This window comes from Leucoraja erinacea, chromosome 9 (assembly GCF_028641065.1).
Source record: "Leucoraja erinacea ecotype New England chromosome 9, Leri_hhj_1, whole genome shotgun sequence".
In the NCBI taxonomy this organism is placed as follows: Eukaryota; Metazoa; Chordata; class Chondrichthyes; order Rajiformes; family Rajidae; genus Leucoraja; species Leucoraja erinaceus.
In genome coordinates this window covers 49,846,427-49,854,332 of record NC_073385.1, presented here as the reverse complement: position 1 = coordinate 49,854,332, position 7,906 = coordinate 49,846,427, and the positions used below count along the sequence as shown (strand labels likewise).

At 42.9% G+C, this 7,906-nt stretch overlaps 1 protein-coding gene across 4 annotated transcripts in view; it reads left to right on the top strand.

Moving 5' to 3' along the window:
• Positions 1-1,442: 1,442 nt before the first annotated feature.
• LOC129700355 (alpha-(1,6)-fucosyltransferase-like) overlaps positions 1,443-7,906 on the top strand; it is a 664,773-nt gene continuing 658,309 nt past the window's right edge. For 3 of the 4 annotated variants that reach the window (XM_055640767.1, XM_055640769.1, XM_055640766.1), the window contains exon 1: positions 1,444-1,763. The gene's annotated coding sequence lies outside the window, so the exon portion shown is untranslated. Of the gene's footprint in view, positions 1,764-7,906 lie in introns of all 4 variants that reach the window. The other variant, XM_055640772.1, reaches the window with a different exon arrangement.

Here is a 7,906-nt window from a genome sequence, read left to right as displayed (position 1 = left end):
TAAACCCTGCTTCCATTCCACTCCTGCAGAGTGGTATAACCCCAATTAAAAGCATTTAAATAAGCTTAGATGCTGTTACAAGTTTATTGCATTCTTATTTTGTTCAACTCATATTGATATACAATTTGTTGCACGATCAGATGTTACAATGCAATTGATTAGCAATCCATATAAATCAAGAATACTTCCACGTATTCCTTACAGACTGAATAAACACAATCTTTGTACTTTTAGATAGGTAAATATCTGGGATATGATCAGGCTCAAAATTTCATTCTTGCCTACTATTATCCATTTGCTTTCACAGTTCTATGTCCATTACATATGCAAAAATTGTTCGAGGAATAAGTTGCTGACAATTTGTTAGTGTTCCTTTTCAAACAAAAAAAGCAAATGTTTCTTCACCAATAAATCTTAATAACAACATTAAGGAAATGTGGCTTGTAGGATGCCTTCAGCACATGCAATATCCATAAGGATGTGAAAGCAAATGCATTACAGCAAATTAGAAAGCAAATACCTATCCTGCTCCCAATGTAATTGCAAATATTTCATCCACTAAATAATGGTCATTATCTATAATTGGAGATGCATTACTACTAAATCAATTAAAGGATGTTTATGGGAATTGATGGAACTTCTGATTCCGTATAACGGTGTATTCTGATCATTCAAGTTTTGCCTGACTATGATAATACATTATTATTAATTATTGGAAAGGACCTCAGCAAATTAATAGAATGATTTACTTCTTTTGAACTGCTTCGTTGAAGTTTTAACGCAATTTTCAAACCTATCCATGACTTGCAAATGGTCAAAGTATTTAAAGCAGTGTGAAAATTAAACCATGAACATTCAAAACAATAAGTATATTTCCCATGAAATATATAAATGGATGAAGACGTGCGCAGATATGTTGGAACCTGGAATCGTGTAACGGTTTATCATTGTTAAGAACTGTGGCCAGTTCTCTAGAAGAGCAATTCGACAACATATTGCAGTACATCTTCGGTCCACAGATATATTTGCAGCAAAACATTCTTTATGAATTCTTGCTGCGCTCCAATATTGTCGACTAATATATTCATGGAAAACACAATCAGCGTGGATCATTTTCATCAGCCTAATGGGGGAAGGATTTAAACGTGTTTCGTGGTGTACTTCAGTAGTTAAAAACATATACACACAGGCTCATAATCCATGCGAGCATTTGCAGCGGCAGAGAATGTGAAGAATCCTTGCAAACGCGTCTCATGGTTGGATTTTGACAAAAAAGAACGGAGTGCATTATCGATGACCATGTTTACGGCACACTGGACATCAATAGCGATGACAAAATCGTAGGACAGGACGGGGATTTCGGGCAGGCTGGAGTGCAAGTGCTCAGCTGGATCTTGGTGCGCACCAAGTGGACGGGGAGAGGAGAGGAGAGGGGGAGAGACATGCGCGCTGGTGTGGGGAGGCTGAGGCTGAGGCGGGCGGCGCTGAGCGCACTCGCTCACTGAAGCAGTGAGGCCGGCCGGTTGGAGGCCACTCTCTCTCCCCCCGCCTCACAGCTGTTCAGTCATCCTCTTCCCACACACCAACCACATCGGGACTTGCAGCTTCCGCCAAATTCACTGCCTGACGCGATCCACTATTTGAGAGGCGCGCACACACACACACAACACACAGAAGGGAAAAAAATAACATCCTTCAAAGGAGCAACAACAGAAAGCGACAGAGGGAAGCCCGGCAGCGTAGCAGGAGCCTCCCAGCGACAGGTCTGTAACCCTCCACTCTCCCTCCTTCCCTCCCCTCCCTTAGTTCTTCCCTCTCCTTCAGCTTCCACTCTCCCTCTCTCAGCTCTCCCTCTCTCCTTCAGCTCCCCCCCCCCCCCCCCCCCCCCCCCTCTCTCTCTCCTTGCCTGCCCTCCCCTTCTCCCTGAGCCTTTGTGTGTGTGTGTGTGGGGACGAGGCAGAGCAGCACGTCGAGCCGAGCGGGAGCTCCCTGCAAGCGGCCTGTCCTCGCCGCTGCTCCGCCTCTCTGGAAATAGCACTGGGCGGTTTCCACACATCCTCCGGCGGCAGCCTGGACTGGACCGTTATACTCGGGCCTTGCGTCTCGCTGTGAAGAACAGGGAGGGAAGGGAAGGGAAAGGAAGGGGGTGGAATCCAGTAACACGGGACCTCTCCGTGGCCAGGCTGGCTTGCATTGGCTGCCGGTGGAAAGTCGTTCCGTTTTATTTCAGGAGGCACTGCATTCAACAACATGCCAGATTACACACGTTGTGGGTAGCTGCTGTAAACCTTTTGCCCGCCGTTTTATGTACAGTCGTTTACTTTAAAAAAACATATTCCATTACTTGGGAAGTGGAAGGATGATCTTTTTGACAATGAAAAATCTGCCCGTTAATTTAATATTTAGCTCGGAATGAAACGTTATGTAAGTTGGATAAACGCGGGGTAACTTTGGACTGTTGTGTTAGGTTGACTTGTGCGAGTAGCTCGAATCAGTTTAGCGTTTGAAAGTGACGCCTGTTTGGACTCGCATCTTTAAAAGTCGGTTGTTGCACGGAGTGCATGGGAAAGGAAGGTCGGACGAGCTCTCGATTTCGCCTATTTCTTGTTACTTCCGGGTTACTTCGCTCCATAGATGCTGCTGCACCCGCTGAGTTTCTCCAGCAATTCTGCGTACCTTCAGATGGAACAATGTTTGTCAATGAGCTTTCAAGTTGAAACCGGCAAACAGCGCATTTTGGCTCGTAAACACGTGCATTGGCTGCGCCTTAGGATCAAACTGAGGGATGAAATGTCTTGAAGAGGAGGGAATGTCTTGACCTATTTCTTTGGGGGGAAGTTTGAAACGTCTTTCTGTAAGGAATCAGGGGAACGAGTGACTTTTCCACGTGCTTCGGGTTCTCGGAGAGGTTGATTGGCAGGATAGACCAATATTTTGCCCCTCAAGTAGCTGAACAGGAAGATAATGGGATCAAAGCAAGACTAAACAGTTAATATTCTGAAATGGACCTGCACGTGACAAAGCCTTGGTGAGGCAATGCTCGTATTGGACACTAGTCTAAACATCAATGGGACCAGTTGAAGGTGTTGGTTAACGGATTTCGAGTAAGAAACTGGGCAGAAGTTTGGTTAAAGCCCGAAAGGTAGTATTGAAAGCAAGGATTTGTTTTGGCAGAAGGCTGGAGTTGGTGACGGTGGAAGGGAGAGATTGTATGGGCTAGAAAGATTACCACTCGCTGAGACGGCGGGAACAATATATATGCATCATTTATCTTTGGGATAAATAAGTGGGTCCAATTATTGTTAGAAGTTGCTCAATGTGGTTTGTGTGACAGAATCTGAATTATTGACTGATGCTGAATTTTTAACTCGGTGTATAATGACTCCAAGTAGCGACACAGCAGTAAATGCACAGGCTTCATTCTTATCAAATATCAGGATGGCCTTCATAATACTGAATTTGTGGAACCTTTGATTTATGAAGATACATGCGTTTTTTTGGTAACTTTGAAAGATGGTGTGAACCCAATGATCATTGAAAAATGTTACTCGAACAACTTGTGGGAAAAAATGTAAGGAGGTGGCTTCAGAAATGTGTGCGCGCACACATAATTTACATATCATTTCTGACTATAGTATTTTAAACAGCAGAGTTTTTAGTCTTTCAGAACGTACTTTGAGCATATTCATCCCAAACACCTGTGCTCGGTTCTTTCTAGGAGTTATTCGGCTAGTCCCATCCCTTTTGCGCCCCCGCCCGTCCTGCAAATATTTCCTTTTCTGGTGAATCTACTTCCACCAGCCTTCTATATATATATATAGTGCATAACATGTTGCAAATGATTAACCAAGGCATGGGAAGTTAAAGGAAAAGCATGAGAAATATTTAAATGTTTATTCGGTGCTTCAATCATTGCGATTGAGCTACGTACAAGGAACTGCAGATGCTACTCAGCGGGCCAGGCAACATCTCTGGAGAAGGTGGATAGGTGACGCTTCAGGTCGGGAACCTTCATTCGGACTGAAGAACAGACCATCCATCCTTCTTCAGGACCTCCTGCCTGAAGAATTGACATGAATGTGAGTTTTTTGCTACCACTTTGGTAGCAAAAACAGGAAGGCAGATTATTATTTAAATGGTGTCAAATTGGGAAAAGGGGAAATACAACGGGATCTGGGGGTCCTTGTTCATCAGTCAATGAAAGTAAGCATGCAGGCAGTGAAGAAAGCGAATGGCATGTTGACCTTCATAACAAGAGGAGTTGAGTATAGGAGCAGAGGTTCTCCTGCAGTTTTACAGGGCCCTAGTGAGACCACACCTGGAGTATTGTGTGCAGATTTGGTCTCCAAATTTGAGGAAGGACATTCTTGCTATTGAGGGAGTGCAACGTAGGTTTACAAGGTTACTTTCCGGGGTGGCAGAACTGTCATATGCTGAGTGGCTGGGCTTGTATACTTTGGAATTTAGATGAGAGGGGATCTTATTGAAACATATAAGATTTTTAAGGGTTTGGACATGCTAGGGGCAGGAAACGTGTTCCCGATGTTGGGGATCAGAACCAGGGGCCACAGTTTAAGAATAAGGAGTAAGCCATTTAGAACGGAGATGAGGAAACACTTTTTCACACAGAGGGTTGTTAATCTGTGGAATTCTCTGCCTCAGAGTCTGGTGGAGGCTGGTTCTCTGAATACTTCCAAGAGAGAGCTCGATAGGGCTCTTAAAGATAGCGGTGTCAGGGGATATGGGGAGAAGGCAGGAACGGGGTACTGATTGTGGATGATCAGCCGTGATCACATTGAATGGCGGTGTTGGCTCGAAGGGCCAAATGGCCTACTCCTGCATCTATTATCTATCCCAAAACTTCCCCAAGCCATCTTCTCCAGAGATGTTGCCTGACCTGCTGGGTTACTCCAGCACTTTGTGCCTTTTAATGGGAATGAGTGGCTGGACTAACAAAGTTCCAGGTCAGTTACATACATATGTAATCAATGTTCTTTTATTGTTGCTTTGCAATGGTCTGTTAATGAATCTTAAATTGTACGATGATCAAAGGAAACATGATTTTCATGACCATGGGGTATGGGCATTGCCTGATCTTCAGCAAAGTTGAAATTTACCATTAATGCAAATCTACCCGCTGCTGCTTCATACTGATCATTACATAAATCCACAATGTAGCTTCCATTCAGCCCATTCACCTTTATTTTGGAACCGATATTGGTTTAGAAATACTGAATGGTTTCGTGCTCATTGTAACCATTTGGATTTACCAGGTTGTTCTGTCAGTATAATTTTGATGAGAAAACTGACACCATGTTCACAACCTCAGTAGTTTCTTGTTTTATTCCAATACTAAATTAGGAATAAGTCGTTATATGGCAGGGGGCAGGGAGAGTGGAGGGAAGGATTGAAGGTGGTTACAACGTTGGATGGATCTTAAAATGACTTATTGCAAAATTGAGCAATGCTGCCAAATGAAAATAATGTGCGATTTTATTCAAGGTTTAGTATTATTGAGCTGCTTGCCATGGACATCCTTGTTGAATGGTCTGCTGGGGGAGCTCGTATAACAGAGAAGCATATCCGTATTTATTCTTTTGATTTTATGAAATGGATTTTAAACCATGGCAATGCATATTCAATTAGGGCATATGTTTTGCAATGCTTTGCATTCAGCAGTTACAGTCTATGCATAGTTATTGCCAGCAGGAACAGCCCAGAACTCAGCAGCAAGCACTAGGTGTCAGGCCGAACCTGAATATTTCTTACTGATATCAGTGGCCAGAAGCACAGGTTAAGTAAAATATCTCTACAGCAGCTTGTTCATATTTCCTATCGGGCAGCTATGCAGCTGCAATAACACTCAGAAAATCATCCTCATTTTTTATCTATTTTTCTTTTTTTTTTTAAATGCAGGTATTGGCTGAAATTGTTAGTGGAACAATTATTTTAAAGTGTAAGGTTTTGAGTTTTGTTGCACGGCACTGTGAGTGGATCAGTTTATCGGAGAAGTGCCACCCAGCTTATTCCATCCCCACCCCAAGGCTTTGCTTCGTTGCACATTTTTTAATATTCCAAAATGTTATTGGTGTGTGAAGTGCTCACAAACCTGTAAATTTAAATCAATGTCACTGTTGCCCTACTTCAATCTTTGTATTTTAGTTTTGTTCAGAGGTGCAGGGTGGAAACCCACCCTTCGGTCCACCGAGTCCACACCGACCACCTATCAACCCGTTCACACTAGTTCTGTGTTATCCTAATTTTGCATCCCACACACTATGGGCAGTTTCCAGGAGCCAATTAACCTACAAACCTGCACGTCTTTGAAATGTGGGAGAATATCGGAGCACCTGGTGAAAACCCACACGGCTAGAGGGAGAACGTGCAAGTTCCACACGGACAGCAGCCATAGTCATCATCGACTGGATCTCTGCCACTGCACCACTGTGCTGCCCATTTGTGATCCTAAATTCTGCTTGGCATTTTGTTTCTTTGGGAGGAGCATAAAAGCTAGAGTACTTAATATCGTTCAAAATGCTGCTCGGTGAAAGTAGAACACAGTGAAAAGTGCAATTGATTTTAGTGCCTTCCTGTTCTTTCTGATGTGTTTATTTTGTGTTATGTAATAGTTTGGTGGTGTAGAAAATGTAACTGCTGTCGTTGGGTCACTGTGCTACTGCTGATGCTCTGTTGATCAGTTGTGTTTCAGAGGTGACTCTACATCTGTGCGATGACAATGCATGTGATGCTCAGAGGCATGGCAAAGTTCCCTTCCTGTGAACTGTTTGTATCCCGGACAATACGCACAATGTAAATGTAGCGGAAAACAGAGTTCCCACAGTTCTCCATCTGCTTGAAACCATTCCTGGCCCGGAATGTCACAAATAGGGTGGCGCAGTGGTAGAGTTGCTGCCTTACAGCGCCAGAGACCCGGGTTTGATCCTGACTATGGGTGCTGTCTGTATGGAGTTTATACGTTCTCCCCGTAACCACGTGGGTTTTCTCCGGGTGCTCTGGTTTCCTCCCACACTCCGAAGACGTATAGGTTTGTAGGTTCATTGGCTTTGTTATGTTGTAAAATTGTGCGAGAATGTTAGTGTACAGGGTATTCGCTGGTCACCATGGACACAAGGGGCCTGTTTCTGCACTGTATCTCTAAGATGTAAAGTTTAACAGCAAATGAAAAAATTAGCAAATTAAGCTCTGCTGAATGATGTCTGAGAAGTGCAGGAAAATAACTAGTGACATACTAAATTAAAATATTGTCTTTTAAGAGACAATAGAAGTAGTATGATATTCAAATACAACTCCAGATTCTCTTTCACCTTGTTCTTTCATTGTTGAAATATGGAATGAATTTATAGCATTGGTTTTTATTTACAAGTTTGTGTGGATATTTGCAGAATCAAAATGTGACACATTTGAATTGGATTAGAATGATCATTCATTAATTGCAGCAGTGATCCAAACCATGCATGTAGTATGGTTGCTGTGATCTTTACCAAGTGACACTGTGGGAGTTTTGAGTATTTGCAGAAGTAGAACTGTTAAAACATTATAATTCAGTGGTGTTTTCCTGCCTTCCCATGGAATTTATTGACAGTTATCACGTGTTGATGTTTTGTTCCAGTGATTTCATTGCTACGAGGTGAAGCTGTGAGGCTTTTAATTCTCAATGGCAGTTCAAAGGTGGCATTGAGATCATTTCTGCTCAGTTAATCCCTCGCCCTGGAAGTGACACCATGATAGCAAAGGTTTGGTTTCAATTTTCCCTTCAATCAGCAGTGCAATTTTTAACAAGATCACACTTGAGTTGTTGTGCAGATGGGGTGAAAGTCTCCGTAAAGCCCAAACTTTTGTCTTAATTATTTTTTAATTTGGTTTATTATTGTCACGTGTACTGAGG